Source organism: Perissodus microlepis, chromosome 12 (genome assembly GCF_051167445.1).
Source record: "Perissodus microlepis isolate ML-2025 ecotype Zambia chromosome 12, ASM5116744v1, whole genome shotgun sequence".
NCBI classification, from domain to species: Eukaryota; Metazoa; Chordata; class Actinopteri; order Cichliformes; family Cichlidae; genus Perissodus; species Perissodus microlepis.
Window position 1 is genome coordinate 29,436,233 of NC_140472.1, and position 17,226 is coordinate 29,453,458.

Here is a 17,226-nt window from a genome sequence, read left to right on the forward strand (position 1 = left end):
TGTAGAAAAAACTATGTTTACCAATACACCCGAGTGTCTGTTTGTCCTGCCTGTGCACTCCCTGCCTTGACATATGGACTTCTGGATGTTTTTGCAATAAGCTCAAAACTGTATTTGGATCCTCTATCTGTTAAACTTAACACACAAAGTAGGAGAAATTCAAAAAATAACAAAACCAGAAGTCAGGATTTATAAAGAATTTGAATCTGCAACAAGTCAGCAATTAATTTTAAGCAAGTTTTGATAGCATTCTCTGCTAAGCAGCATTAGCGTCACTCAATCAATTATGTTTGTTAAAGGACAGAATGTAACACTCTAACACACTGGATCAGCAGTATCCAAAGCATAAACAGGGAGACCAGAAATGACCACACCATCATAAGATCAATACATAAAGCTTTCTTCACTTAGAAATAGGAGAGCAAATCCACCACATATAAACAGAATTTACTAAATAAAGAATGTAAGACTTGAACTACTGCCAAATAAAGGCTGTCTGGTAGGTGTCTCACAGGATGAACAGTGGTCTGTAAACCTCTTCTAAAGCTGCTTGGTATGGACTACGACAATATGCATACGAGTATACAGGAAAGAAGTCCTTTTTAATGAAATCTGAAGTTTATTGCAGTAACTGAAATTTGTATATAAGATAAAGAAAAAGAACAGGAGAGAGAATATTACCATAGTTGTTCATACCCATAGTGAAACATGGTAGAGTGAATATTGAAGTCTGGGGGCGTTTTGCTGCTCTGAAGATGGACATCTGCACCACTTCAGCTCCAACCTGACCAAATAGCATTAGCATACCATTGTTCAGAGACTATGCCATACCCTCTGGCTTTTACAGAGAAGGATTTTCTTCAACAAATAAAAAAGAGATATATATTGTACTCAAAGTCATTTTCCAAAATGCATTTTTTAAACTTGCATGGTAATATTTACAATTCATATAAAATGTATGTATTTATTTTATTATTCATGAATTTCTGTCCTGTCTGGCAGCTTTTGCACTCAAAATTGTGAGTTAAATGCACTGTGGTGCCAAGCACATTTTGTTTTTGCAATAACATGTATATAGAATCTCTATTGGCACCTCTTGTTCATGTGAAACCTTTTATATTTTAAATTGAAAAATTGTCAATAATGGCTTATCACTTTTGGACCTCACTCTCCAATAGTCTTTCTAACTTTATTTTTCATAACTTTGTGTTTCTATGAGTGACCTAAAAACCTTTTGACAGTTTTTTTTTTTTTACCTTTTCTCAGAATGTGTTTGATCAAAGGTGTCAGCAGTGTAGATAACTGACACCAGGTCACTGTGAAGCTGAGTGTGAAGGTGGCAATAATACATAACACATGTCTCAGTAGATATAGTTCCCCATAGTTCCTGCACACCAATTAGATTATAACTGTATATTACTTGTGCAAGGAGCACAGGAAGGAAATCAATACTTAGTCTCCAAGCAGGAACCCTGAAAACAACAACGACTGTCAGTTGGAGACTTATGTCATGCAGACCTAGCAAAGTGGGATGCAGTGTAGGGTGTTGTCACTGATAACAGCCTCTTCCCTTTCAAGACTAGAACCAGCTTTCTGTTGTCTTTAATTGCTTTTGTCATACCACTTTTTCCATATATTTAATATTAAAGCCAATAGTCAACTTTTAACGGTAGTTTTGCTAAGCCAGGATAATCAGCTGCTTTCGCTTGTTATTTAACTGAAAGATTAGCAAGTGTTATCTTCTTCTATTTATAGAAAGTTAATCTCTGAAAATAAATCTTTAGTTGTTAATTATGCAGTGGGCAAGCATGGAAATAACAGAAGTTGGGATTATAGGAAAACTGGAAGACAATAAAAACATTATCCATTAGCAATAATAGATTTGTAATACAGCAGCAGCATCATTTAAACCTGAAATTTGTGTGGATGCAGTGCTATATTTGGGGTACACAATGTAAATATCTGAATAATAAAGCCGTAATGTTACGCAGGATTAATAACACTAACATAATGCAATTACTCACCCTACCTTTGCGGGCTTTTGGAGCATGCGACACATAATCAACTACAAGGTCAATGGAGAGCTTAGGTCAGGATACGGCACAGACATAATAGGTCTTTTATACACAGAGATTAATCAGAAAGAAAGATGTAGTGACACTGCTTTATGAGTGTGTCTGCAGTCAAAGAGCAGCTCTGAAGCATATCTGTGGTTCTCAAAGGTTGACCGCAGTTTAAGGAATTGTTCACAAGCTCTCATAAATTATCCTGAAGAGCATTGTGATTGTCTGAGCTAAAGGGGTGTCTCTAGAAACCTTTTCAAATCTATTATACACAGTGAAACAGTTGAGGGCCATTATTAAAAACCCGCCAAATGATGTTGCAAAAACATCATCTGTACTCATTGATCAAGCTCCACCCATCTTTGATGTTGGCCTTTTTTTTTTTATCTGCACTACACACTTGTAAAGTTGTGTGACTATGTTTTGTGTAATGCCTGATTCTCATACTGTGTTTATGAAATATATCCACAGGCAGACAGACAGACATAAGTACATAACTTTTGTGGTAGGTCCTATTCCGGGAGACACAATATGCCACACACACACGTGCACACACACGTGCACACACACGTGCACACACACGTGCACACACAATACAAGCTATTTAATCACTCATTTGGGCACAGATAAAGACAATATTTTGTCTCATGACTTACACTGACCTTGTTTAACATGGGAGAGATAAACAGCTTGATCAAGGGGCACTGTTGGGAACAGGACGGGATGCTTACTTGATGGATTACTTTGCCTGTATGATTTATAATAAATATGGCAAACAATTAGGATGCTAAAGATAAGAAGAGGAAATGAGTGGGCCGGTATATAGACAAGAGAGTTGATAAAGGAAGGATGTTAAGGAGACAGTTGCGGTAAATGGGAGAAAAGGATTGACTAGTGTTGATGGAAGCTCGCTTTGGAAGCTTTTGAGTGAGGATGCAGGATGTCCTAGATTAGTGGCATGAACTGTTAAATTATCAATAAACTCTGTTTAATAGGAGCAAATCAAATATTTCTCCTTCCTGTTTCCCAAAACTCATTACAAGTTAGGGTTAGTGGCATACCTTACATGAAAGTGAAAAATCTCAATTGTATAAGTGAAGAGGCGTTTTAGCACTCAACTGGGTGAAATAAACTTCCTCTCTTTCATGAGTGAATCCTTTTTTATTGGATTTTGCCTAAAGAACAAAAACAAACTTGTGCAACAAATGAGAGTTTAAGTCTCATACATTAGCTCAGAGTACTGGCTCTGGCTGTAGCTAAATGACGAATGGAGGGTTATAGAACAAACAAAAGACAACACCAGAGGGACAGAGGTGTTAGTGGTTGTGGCTTACCCTTCATGGTTTCTGACTGTGTGGGATCTGCCCTCGACGTACAAATAAGCAGATTTATAGACCAATTTTGATACGCAGCTGCATGAAACACTATTTCTGCATGTCAACAGATATATTTTTCAAATAAGTCCATGAACCTTACTGATCCTTTGCTAGTTAAACTGTTAAAAAGATATATTTATACCTGATGTCTGAATGTATTCTTAGTGCTGTGTATTCTATGATTATAACCATGTAGGTTAATATAAAGATAACACTTCTTCATCCATCTCCGTTTCTGGTCAATTAATTACACTACTTGCCATGACCTTCACACAGCTTTAGATGTAGTCTTAGATTCTGCTTTTGGCAGACATAAACTTGAATACTGTCTCCAGACATCAGACTTCTTTTCAGCCTATTTTCATTGCACATGCTGTAAAATCATCTACTTTCTATGCTGTGAATCAACGGCACACAAGGACACACGTCTGGTGGTGAAACAAAAAGCTTGTCAGCAATTCAACACGACAAAAAAATGGATCAAAGCTACAGAAAATAATGGTGCTTATAAAAACTGTTGGTATAATGAAAGCTTAAGGATTGGGGACTATACGCAATGACCCGATTATCTTGAATACACTGCACCTAGGTAGTTCTCAGTGCTGTAACCTCCACCATTGCTGAAAATTTATATGCAGAGAGTAACAGTGAAAGTATTCCCACCAGCATGTCTAGAGTCTGAAATTTATTTCAGATTCACCAGAACTGTAATGTGCTGCAGTGGGATTACAAGTGATTTGCAGCCATAAAATACTGTAGTGTCGCACACTGAAACACACGAGCCTGTGTTAAAACAGGTGTTCACAATTCTCTTTTGCCAGAAGCAAGACGGGAGTTTTGCATGTCAAATGCAACTTTTTGCATTACATAAAGACATATTTGTACACACACAGACAGCATTTTGTGCAGATGGTGATAGGGATGGGTATTGATAAGATTTTCACGATTCCGATTCCATTTTCGATTCTGTTTAACGATTCGATTCTTTATCGATTCTTTATCGATTCTTTTTTTTTTTTTTAAAAAAAGGAGAACACTAAGGTCGATTAGCTTAGAACTTTGTTTTATATCTTCTCTTTGAACAAGATAGAAATTTAGGAGTAACATGGCCTTACAGCAGTGTGATCTTAAGAGATCCACAGCCTACGGCTCTTCAATGGGGTGTCACAGGGTCCCCAGGAAAAAAAATTGTAAATGTAAAATAATAAAATAAATATTCTTCTGTAGCAATAACAAAGTATAACATAAATTATTCTGTAGCAATTACACAAGAATATCCAGTAATGTCCCTGCCTACAATTAAACACATTCACTTACCGAAAAACGGGGGCATCTGTTGTGGCAAATGGGTGCAAGCCTTTTACCACAAACTTAGTCACTGCTCGGTGACATTCGTCTATCCTGGCCTGAATGGAGACGCTACCGGCAGACTGCAGCGAGAACTGCCAGCATCTGAGCCAGCCAGACTCTGTCTGTCTCTCTCATCATGGTCACCTAAATGCACAGTAATGGTAGGTTTTGTAATAAGGCAGATCGCGCTAACATAATATGCACTATTAGTTGATTATTTACCTGCCGCATTAACGGGAGAGGACGTGCAAACGTTACCGGTGCTGCTGGGTTGAGATTCACGAGTCCGGAGCGGAAGTAAAAACACGACATTCATTTAAGGTTATCACGTGTTTTGTGAGCAAATGCTTTTGCATGTTCGTAGTGTTTCCTTAAATGAAATATCTACTTTGCAAGTATTGCAAGTTGCCCTGCTGTCATCCGTTCTCATAAAGTATAATCAAACTTTTTAGTGTTTGAGCCGCTTAGGCGCCGTGTTTCCTGCCAGGTAAATGACGCTCCGCAACGTGGTGACGTCATTCGGGGCAACTGGAATCGATAAGGGAATCGTTTGCAAAAATGGCAAACAATTCCAAGGAATTGAAACAGTGGGAACCGGTTCTCAACAAGAACCGGTTTTCGATACCCATCCCTAGATGGTGATTTGGATGTGGTTTCATGTATATATAATCATATGGTATGTTATCCTACAATATATTATGTGGTATTGAAAGCATATAGTAAAGAAGACATAGCAGGATATATATTATAATGCTTTGTTCATTGACCTTACATTTTACTTACATTAATTGTTGTCACTTGGCCACATTATCAGCCTGTCAGACAGCTAAATTATATATATATATATATATATATATATATATATATTTTATAAAAAAAAAATAACTATTTGGGCTAAGTATAGCATAAATGCTTCAATCTGTACAGTGAACCACTGGGTGAATCCCACTGGTAGTATAGCAGTAGATGCACTTCATTTGTTCATCATTCGGAGCTCTGTAAGTGCCGTACTCATATTCTGGGAGAAATAATACTAAAATATCCATGAGATGGATAGGCCTGGTCGAACCTGGCCTTTCAAGATCAGCCAGGATGGAGCATCAATAATATATTATCAGTCATCAGTGTTGCATATTAGATGGAGACTCAGAGACAGGCTACAGTACTAAGGTGATTACCATCTGTAACCCTCCACTACTCTTTAGCTGGACTTTGAACGGAGGTACAATTTTTCTTGGCAGTATGCAACACTGACGGGAAGGTTTGCGATTTTTAAGAGTCCTCTGTTATCCATCACTAAGCTGAAATCTTTAAAAGGTTTCACTTCTGTGATTTTGTTTCTGAGAGCAGTAAAGCAGCCTTCTATGAGAATTTTTTTAACAAGCAGCAAAGTCAATATGCTATCAATCATTGTTTTGACATTATATACTTTGTTGTTCCAAAATAAATTAGCCTGGTATCAACAATTTAGTTCATTTCAGTGAGCTACAACAAATTGATTTATTCTGTCTATTCTGAAAGTTGACATCAAAGTGAAATAAAGGATGTAAACTAATGTAGAGCTTTAAAGCTGATATTAGTAAGGGGAAAAAAAATCTTATAATAATCCAGAGGGTAAAATATATTGCATACCGTATATTGTTTTGAGTTTTGTTCTGTTTTTGATCTTTGATTTCATCATTGTTATCACTATTAGTGATATTAAGTCTCTTTCTCAGTATTTCTAACACTCCCATTCTTTGTTGTATGATTTCCAGTTCTTAGGTTTTGTTCCTGCGTCCCTTTTGCTCAGTGTCAAGTCTGTGTCTCTGTCTGTCGTGTGCTTCCTGTTTTATTTTGATATCCTGTGTGCAGTGTGTCTGGTTTTGCTTCCTCCTCTCTCATTAGCCCTGATTTCTCCCAGCTGTGTTTCCCTCCTGTCTCCCATTCCCTGATTACTCCAGTGTGTTTACAGCCCCTGGTCCAGTGTGTATTTGTACCATTACCATGCTGTGTGTTTTTCCCTCTGTGTTCCTGAGGAAATTCAAGTTCCCAGTCCTAGTCCATTTTTCTTAGTCTCTAGTTTTCTAGTTAGAGGTTTTGGTTTGTTTTTGTGTAGTTTACTTGTATGGAAAGTCTCTCAGCATTAAACGCTGCCACTTTAAGTTTAACCTTCCGTTTCCAAGACTGCTCCCCCCCCCAATGGTGCAAAAAACCTTGAACCAATCAGATTACCAGAACTAAATGTTGGTGAAATAGCCCTAAACCAGGACTTGATTAGTGATTAAGTGGAGGCAACATTTAAGATCTCACAGATTAATGTGTTAGATTTACTGTTCAGAATGCAGGAGGTGAGCATCTGTTTATGAGGGCGGACAGTGACATTCAAGAATCAGACATGAGTGGGAGTTCTTGCAAAGCTTTGAATTCAGACATAAAAGTGAAAAGTTGATGTATGAAGAGTGAAGAAGTTGTTTGATCTTGTGATTTATTTGCCCTTTCAGTAAATTGTTTTGGGAAATTAAAATTAATTCCTCAATTCAATGTTTTGTTTCTCATGTCAGATGTGCAGGGATTTGATGGTACTCTTATAGCCCATTGAAACAATGCTTTGTTGCTCCTGAAAAATGATTTAGTTAAATCAGTTGTCTGTTATATAACTGCAGTTTGATGTTAATGTGATCACCTCACTGAATATGGATCAGAAAATCTGGCTGTTAAAAGATATAAGAGCATCTCCAATCTCCAAGTAGTGTTCCCGTTAGCTATAAATATGTGAAACATGGAGGGGGCTTGATTTTGTTTTGAAGCTGCTTTGCTGCAACTTGCATGGGAAATCTTGAATCTGCAGGGCACAGTGAAGTCTGAAGACTACAAAGGCATCGTGGAGCAAAACATAGTGCCCTCAAAAAAAACACTAGACTATTGTTAAATGGTCGTTCATGAACCTAAATCTTAATCCTTGAAAATTGAACATCTATAGGAAGATCTGAAAAAATGCCCCCTTCAAATCATCTTGAGTAGTTTGCTGAGGAAAAGTGGGCCACATTACCTGCTGACAAATACATACTCTTATAGTAAAGTAACATTTATTTATTTTTCTGTTTAATAAAATATTCAACTGAATCGATAGTCAGCTTTGTGTTAAAAATTGAATAAAGAAAAAGGGATGCAATTAAACTTAACAGTTTTAAGTTAAGTACCAGAGATAGCTGTGTTTTCTTTTTTTATGGTTTACTGTGGAAGGGTAGCAACAAATTTGTCCACATCTGTTTTTGTATTTGTCTTTAAGTTATATAAATGGCTTACTTTATGAAACAGGAGCACAGTGGATGATTGTTGTACACCCAGCCCCCACCCACCAACTCTCCAGGAATCACAATTTCTAAATCCAAGTTAAATCCCTGCTTTTATGGACCCACAAATGTCTGTTAGGTAACCATAGTGTGCACTTGAAAAAGTTTTTGTGTATGTGGGTGTTTTCCGATGCTACCCACTGCTGTTAAACCAGCAATAGACTGCTCCCAGAATTAAGTGCCAAAGCTGGTGGCTGCCACTAACACCTTAAAACGCTGTTTTATAAAGGCAAAATGGGCTTCACACCGGATGACTCCCATTAAAAAGAACTCCTACAAACTGGAGCCCTATGTTTGAATGTTTATGAGAGGAAGCATATAAGGAGCTTGGCAGTGCTGTCCTCTCAGATGCCCTTAACTGGAAACCTCTTTGACAAATAGTTTTAATGGATGAATGCTTATCTCTATTCTGGTGAGATGAGTTATGTGATTTCACTGTTCACCTCTGCTGAATGGTTTCACTGGTTTGTGCTAAATAAATATAGAAGACTGCAAATGAACTATATAAATACATTCGGATCCTGCACCATCTCGGGGCAAATAATTCATGGCTCATGACCATTAGAACTGAATGCTACGCCAGTAGGCTGATTTTTATCATCATGATGAACCTAAAAAATGTTGAAGTACCTTGCAAGGTCATCGTGTGACATTAATTGAAGTTAATGACACGAGGCTTTTGTGTAAAATTTGACCTCAGCTGATGGGTTATTTGGAGCATGTAATTGTGTTGGATTAACATGATACCAATCTCTTGCCTTTAATCTTCCAGTAATGTAAACCCAAAATTGATCCACTTGCCTAAATGGACATGTTTTTTTTCCCCTTTAAATCTGCACCATATCAGATGTATTACCTCAGTGAGGCACTTCATCAGAACAACTCACAGTCAAAGTGACATTTTGGGCTGCATTGCATTTTTTGGCCTGCTCTGAAAAGCCCCTTTTCCTTCTTAGTGTTTCAGAGGGACTGACAGGGCAACCCTTCTCCAGCAAGGCTAGCAGCCAGGCAGTCTACGCTGTGATACATAAAGCATCAGATTGCACATGAGCACCAATCCAAACAACTTGTCATGGAAAGATATTTACTCCTCACTTCAGACATTATTCACACACAACTATGCCCTTGGTGGATAGAGAACCATCTTGGGCTGAAAGAAGAGTAATCTCGTTCACCTCATCTGTCCCGGAGAAAAGGATGAACAGACAAAGGCAGAGGTGTGGTAAAAATATAGCGTTAGAGCTTCATATCATGAAATTGCATATGGATTACATGGAAAGTATCCTTTTATTAAAGCATATACTGCCAACACAGTGTATGTTTCCCCTTTTGAGTGTCATTTGATACCATGTTGTGTTGAACATGGACACCTAAGACTAACCCTAACCATTAGTTAGTGTTACATATAACAAAAATACATTTTCAACACAAAGTTGAAAATCCAAAATGTGCTGGCAGAGAAGCAAAGATGGAAAAGTTAAAGGAGACACAAGCAAGGGAAGGAGATAAAATTCAGGGAAAGGAAAAAATGGCTTTTGAAAAGCATATGTACTTTAAAACATTCTTTCTCTGTAATGTTTTCAACTTCACACTGTAGGTGTTTCTTGTTGATAGGCTATTTGTTGTTCACTTTCCCTTGTGCTCTTCAGGTTTCTGCTCATTCATGTTTCTTGAGTTTTCTTTAAAAAAAAACTCTTGGACATTAAAAACAAACAAATCAAAAAACTAATGTGATGGGTTATTGTCACAGTAAAGAGAAAGATGTATGATTATAACATTTAGATTTTAGATGATAACATTTTGTTTGTTACTCTTCATTCAAACATGTTTTGCAATAAAACATACTTGAGTTCTTAGAGCAATTATATTTGTATTTTTTAGTCTGTGGATTCAGAACAGGGGTTGTAAACTTTTCTGTATGTAGGATTTGAACACTGTCTCCCACACTCACTGAAATCTATTTCAATACATACGGGTTAAATTTGACCAGGAAAAGCCAAAAATACAAATTACTGAGCATTTTGGCAACTTTGAGGTAATTGTTTTGCTTTTTATGCCCTCGTCGATATTGTTGCAAGATTAAACTGTTTTCAGTAAAAATCTCATTACTCTGTCAAATGGCCAGGAACAAACAAATTAAATAAAATGCCTGCTTTCTACTGGACATGTAAATTAACAACCACTGCTATTGATAATGTTTCAGAGCTTGTTTTATTTGGGACTTGTTTGAAAAACAAGAAGAAAGAAAAGAGAAAATGTTGGAGTCTCAGAATGGTTGGACACAGAAACATGTAGTCTAATAGATGCTGGGAACCCCCACCATCATTTTATGTTATTGGGTTACTTATTGTTAGTGTTTATTTACATCGTCATAAAGTTATTATTGACATATATCCTGTTCACTGGCAATTCAGCTATAATGTCTTAGTAGGTCAAGGGCAGCGTGGGGACCTAGGACTAAAAAATGGCAAACATAATTTGATGACAGCATGAGTTTGTGTTTATTTAGTCTGTTTTCTTTTGTGAAGTCGCTGTGGTCTCAGATTTATTGGGGAAAGACTTCATATTGATCAACAATATTGATTTCAAGTTGAAAGGTCTGACATATCAGTACAACTAGCTAGTTGATTTGACTCCACTGATAATGCAGAAAACATCCAGGCTTATGTTAAACCCTGGTTTAACACTTAACCACCAACTGAGTATTAGACCGTTTGCTTTCAGACTCACAACAGGGACTCTGGTGATGACTGTTCATCTTACTGCTGTAAATCATGTCTGTCACTCAACAGTCATCTTCTATGCAGAGCCTCATTAGTCTAACTATACAAGACCTGCTTTTTACATGCAACATTAGTGTTATGTGTGGTGCACAAGTCCTGATCGATGCTGTTGCTTTTGCCTTCACACAGACAATAAACATGAAAGACAATGTCCATAATCATGCACTTATGCATTTATTGTAGTACTGTAATACACAAATGTTAAATATACTGTATGATGTTAGCATAAGTAAGAAGCAAAAAAAAAAAAGATATGAATGTAGATTACTGAGGAGAAGCCACCAATCCTACTTTAATTTGGACTTTACTACAGGAACCACTTTAAAAGGCTCTTAAAGGCAAAGTCTGACACAGGATGCCGTCACCTAATGTGTATGTAATGGGGCGCACTAAAGGGGCCATAAACACTGCCTGGCATGTGGAAAAACAGTTTAATGGTTTAGAGGATCTTATTGTTTGTGGAATTTATAAGAAGAGACAGCAATTGTGAGCCAAGAGGATGCCTGGCTTCCAGATAGACTTATCTGGCTTTGAGTCAAATGTCTGCAGTGCATTCTTGGAACTTTGATCTCTTGCTGGAGTGTTCGTATCACTCCAGCATTTAGGGATGGGAATTGATATGAATTTAGCAGTTCCAATTCCATTATCAATATCACTTATCAATTTGATTTTTTTAAATTAATCTCTTATTAACGGTCATTGGGTTCTCATTTGCTCCGCTTTAACAGTCACCACCACCACTTTTCTGTGATCAGTGTCGGAGTCTTAGTAGTTAGGTCTGAACACAAAGCCAACAACACAAAACAAAGTTGAAAACTAGCACAGAGAGACTTTCAAGTGATCGCCACATCTCTGCATCTTGTTGATGCGAACCTGCCAAAAAGTATCTATGCTAAGCAGGAGCAGAAAAGCCCTGCTGCTATAAAGTCCTCACCAGCATAGAAGGAAAAGTGCAAACTTTTCTGATAATGCAGGGACATTGTCATGATCATATAAAGTTTCTGCTTATTTTTATTTGTTCTCTAAATAGCATCAAAAACATTACCTAATGTAGCTTAAATCACTAGAGATTGCTAGCTAACTTTAACGTTCTGACGCACTAGTTTGCTGGTATATCGTGAATGGCAAGCCAAGGAGCTGATGTGCATTATTATTTTAGTTTGTTAAAAATTTCTATTCCTATTCTGATCGAACTGGGCTTTAGTGTTTGTTTACAGCACAGCTCCAGATCCAGGTGACAGCAAGTCAAAAGGATGTTACCTGTCTTCGTCCCACAGCAGCCTGTAATCAGTTTGAATATTGCTATAAACTGATATGGATCAGTTTGGCTTCCATTCTCTGTAACAAAATTAAATTCACCAAAAATTCTAAAGCTGTAGTTTTTGCTTTACCCACATTCACTGATGACGATTTCACATAAGTAAGCAGTGTGTTGTCCTGTTGTCGACAGTGAATCCCCCACTTGCTCTTATAATAAGTATTATTTTATTATATTTTTGTCATTTTCTAATCATCTCTGCAACAGGTGACTACAAGAAGGAAAGAGTTGCATTTCCCTCTTCAAACTTTTGTGACTTAAATACATATACTAAATCCAATTTAAAAAAAAAAATAGTGGAATGTCATATTTACATATGTTCTAAATATGAGGACACTATACATTAAACGTCTCTGAATTTGCAGGTGTATATCTGAAAATCGTGGTTGGAATCGCTGCTTTGCATTTAATCGTGTGTGGCTTCCTGGCTGTGTATTTTCCACATCTGCCCTCAGCTATGCAGCAAGCTTGGGGAAACTCCCATATCAACAGATCTGTTATTCCCCCCCAGTGTTTGCTACTTGCAGCAGACAGTATGAGTAGACGTGACTCATCCTAGGATGAAGCCTCCTTGCTCATTCCATCTCCCACTTTCCTTCTTTCTTTCTTGCACACTCCCTCTGTGCACCAGTTATCTGTTTGTGTTCCTGCTTCCCTAGCCTTGACTGGCTGACTCGAGAGTCACAGTGGCACCGTTGCCCCCAGGCCAAAACAAGGCTTGATGAGCAAAGACACACTTTTCTCCCTCTTCCCCCTCCCACAAGGGGACCACCTGTGATATGTGTGGTCATATCTCTGTCTACCAATCACTGGAGATGTTGGCTGGGTTTCTGTACAGTGGGACTTTTGTATACGGTTCAAACACCTTTATAACCTTCATCATTTTTTTCTGGTAAAACATGCCTGAGACTTCCTTTTATCTGAATAAAACTTGGGCACCTCAGACACTCTGGCAACAACCCTGATGTTGAAAGCAATGCAGGAGCTGTTTTGTGTGCAAATATTGTAATTTACATCTTTGTTATGCATATTCTTCAGCCTGTTTCATCTATCTTACTTTGTGTTTTTCTGCGTTTCCCAGAATTCTGTCAGACAAGCTAAATGTGAATAGTTGCGGAGCTGAGACTTGATGCTTAGATGCAAATCAGATTTAAACCACAAAAAATGGCTTGATATTTCTTTCATTTTTCCCACTTGGAAACGTGACCTTTTTTGAATAGGCTTCCTAAAGACTTGAGATGTAAATTCAACACATTTCTAGAGTATTGTAGAGAAAAAGTAAGAAAACACTTAAATTATGCTTCAAATCTTGATGAATTAAATATTCGGGCTGGAAATAGTTTCTGAGATAAACAGTGTAATTTGTTGAGAAGAAAATGATGGAAAAACAGCCAATGAAAACCATGATTATCAACTCTTTGAGGACTGGTCAGCATTTTTTTTAGCACCATGTCAGTTTGACCTGACATACCTATTTTACATATTTAATAGAATTATACATTAAAAACTATTTTTCTACCAAGACTGAGAGTTACAACCCTTCTATCAGTTCTGTGAGGCTTTTCTTCTATACTGGATGCTTTGAGATAAATGTGTTGAAGATGACAGTACAAAATGACAATACATGTAGCATGTATACACATATACTAAATCCATAACACAAAGTACGCAAAAAGTGAATGGGTCTAAATACTTGCTAAAACCTTTGCGATTATGACCACCGACAGTAAAGCAACATTGCTGTTTTGGTAGATCTTTCCCCAACTTCTATAATTCATATCACTGTAATGTAGTGGAGGAGGACATGCAGAGTTTGTGTCACAGAGGAGGCTGTAAGGATGGAGGTAGAGGCAGGTGATCCAATGTGGTGACATTAAAGGGAGAAGATGAAAGAGGAAGTAATGCTATCAGTAATTTTAGTAGTTCTGCTGTAACCTACTTGGTTTACCACTTAAGTATGGATTCTTAAAGTTCCATTACAACGAAGCCTGCTTATAATGAAAGAATTTGGGAGATTCTTGCAGTTCTGTGTTTGTTATCGATTATTATCAAGTGAAGTCTTGGTGTTTCTGTCAGTGGTTTTGGACAGAGAGACACACTTGCAGTATAGCCTATCTTGTTTTTGTGTTTTTAGAAGGTGGAAGAAGTAATACATAAAGGGGAACCCAAAGCAAGAAGAAAATTAATACAGACTGTAATGGAAAAGAAAAAGTAGTAGACATGTATTTCAACTCACTGATAGAGTCAGGTTTTGGCACAAAAAGAACATGTCAAGGGAGCTTGTAATGTGAAAATCACCCAATTGATGTAATATACATGAAATACTTTTCTTTATTTTCAAACCTTAATTAAATACATTAGGTCAAGGAGGTCTGAAAGACGTCACACTGAACGATGGGGAGACCTGAACAGGAAGCCATTACATGTCAATGAACTATGTAATATCAGGATTGGTAATTGGCCTTTAAGGACAAAGGATTGACAGTTTAATTATTTAATGGTCGGTCAATGGGTCCTCTAGCATGTTCGTATCGCATAGAGACAATTCAGTCTATTACGCTGTGACACCAGCAGTGAGATTGTTATCTCGCTGAAGCTGTTGGTCACATAAAGCATTTGCTGTCTCTTTGTGCTGTAAAGAGCCTCGTGCAGCATGGTGCTCTTCACCACTAATTCTCTCCATTAAGAGCCTCCAGCACATTGCTGCTCTTTGTACACAAATCCCCTTTAATTATGGGATTTATACACCAGCAGAGTACGAACATGAATAAATAACTATAGGGAGCACAGGCAAACACAGCCAGTTAATGCTTCCTTGGAGCGTGAGATTCTGCAAGGTCACCATAGATAAGGTGCACATTTTATGACATGCCATCTCAAGTAGAGCAAAATATTTCCTCCCAAGGGGTAGTTCAGTGTATAGAGTATCCTTAGCTTGGAAAAGAGATACTGCTGCAAAACTTGTATTGAGATTTTTTTTTTAAAAAATATTAGAAATCATGTATTCAAGGTTGAGGATCTTTTTAGAGTGGTGATTGTGATATATTACAGCCTAAAGTAGCATGAACTGAATACAATGAATTTATCACATTGTTTCTTCTTATAACAGCAACTTGAGGTAATCAGACGATGAAGGACACTGGCTGTACAGTGCTGTCTGTAAGCCACATAACTTCCATGTGGATTGTGCCACTGGGGAGGACTGTTTAAGATTCAAGCAGTGTGTTAGACAGAGAATAGGAAAAGCCTTTTTGTGTCCGTGAATACCCAAGCAATCAAGCCATCAATTATTCAAGCTGCATGCAAAGAGAAACCATCGCAAGCTGTCCATTGTCGCTTCGTCCCAAGACTCCTAATGTTGTTCACACAGCAGTGGAACAATGGAAATTCAACAGAGCTATTAGAAACTAGACTGCTGTAAAAATATAGATAAGATGGTCCAAACATGCTAATGAGCTAATCACTAATAACTAGGTTTAATCACAGCATGTAAATAAATAGACCCTAAACAGACATAAGGGAAATTAATAATATATTGACCTAAAGAAGATTTTTAGAGGGGCTGCTGTACTTTGGTGGAGTTAAATCCCCCAACTATCAGAAAAACACCTCAAATGGTGTTTGAGTTTCACACTCACTCAAAAAGAGTACAACATTTTTCATAAAGGAAAGACTGAAAGAAACATTTCATTTGTTTTTTCTGCACTGTTAGGCTTGCTTTTAGTAACCGTAGCTAAATTATATATGAAAGCTGACATTTACTTGCATCCATTATTTTACATTAACAAGACAGTGGAAAGCAGAGCTGTTGTAACATCTTGTTCTTATTCAAGAGGAAAGTGACAAGCATGGCTATGATATGGGCAAACCAAGTTTGACTTGTGTCAGAATGACAGAGAAAGAGAAGCATACCGCATCATCTGTTATGACATTATAATAACATGATGGATGCAGTTTTGTGGTAGCGAGTTGAATGTTGAATGTGACTGCTCATAGAAACAGTCTGACTTTTGAATAAATAAAAATGATGTAAACACAAAGAAGAATTTGATTATAAAACACAATGTACGTCTTAAACTACCTTAAAATTGTGTATTATAACCAGAAGAGAAGCATCTGTCATTATTTAACTCAAACAGGTACATAAAATAACAAATAACACAAAGACCTCATTCATAATCAGTGATAATAATAATAATTATTAGCTAAAATATTGTTTTTTAATAGTTTTTCTAAACAGCTTAAGCCAAATTGCCTATAATTTTCTATAAGAAAATCTCACCTCTTTTAGTAATTAAAACTGACTTCTGTGTGCACTGGGTGTCATCACTTACAGATAATTACTAGGTTGTATTCAGCTAATGCTGAAGAACATTTTCATGAGTCTCTGTGAATTTCTTGTCTCGGGCTGACAAATCAGGTGCTCCTGGTCCTTTCTTTCTTTCCTCTCTTAGTCTTGTCATATTATCGTTGGTGTCAAAACATTTTTTTTAGTGAGTGTCTCAAGCGAAACAATCTACAGTATATCTATTTAAATAGATAGATATACAAGAGGAAGATAGTATGGTGATAAGCCCTAGTCTGAAGCAAAGAAAAAGCAACAAAAATTGCAGTTCCTCTGTCACCACTTGGTGCTGGTTCTAAAAAAAGTCAGTTTTGGTGAGTGAAATTCTAGTTTACTTTATTAGTCTGTCATTTAACACTAATTAGCCTATATATGAGTCTATGCATTACACTCAAATGGTTACAGAATGCAGCTGGCATGGAAAAATTTAACAATAACTATTAAGGGCTGTACAAGCCAAAATTCATTCTTTCACTCTCACATACATGCATTCTCATTTCTCATACAGATCTCACATAGTTGGAATTTTAATTTTTATATTTTAATTACACATTTTAACACACACATTATTATCTTATGGTCTCATATACATATACATATTTTAATGTACACATTCATATATTTCGCTCTCATGCTCATGGATTCAATATGCATTT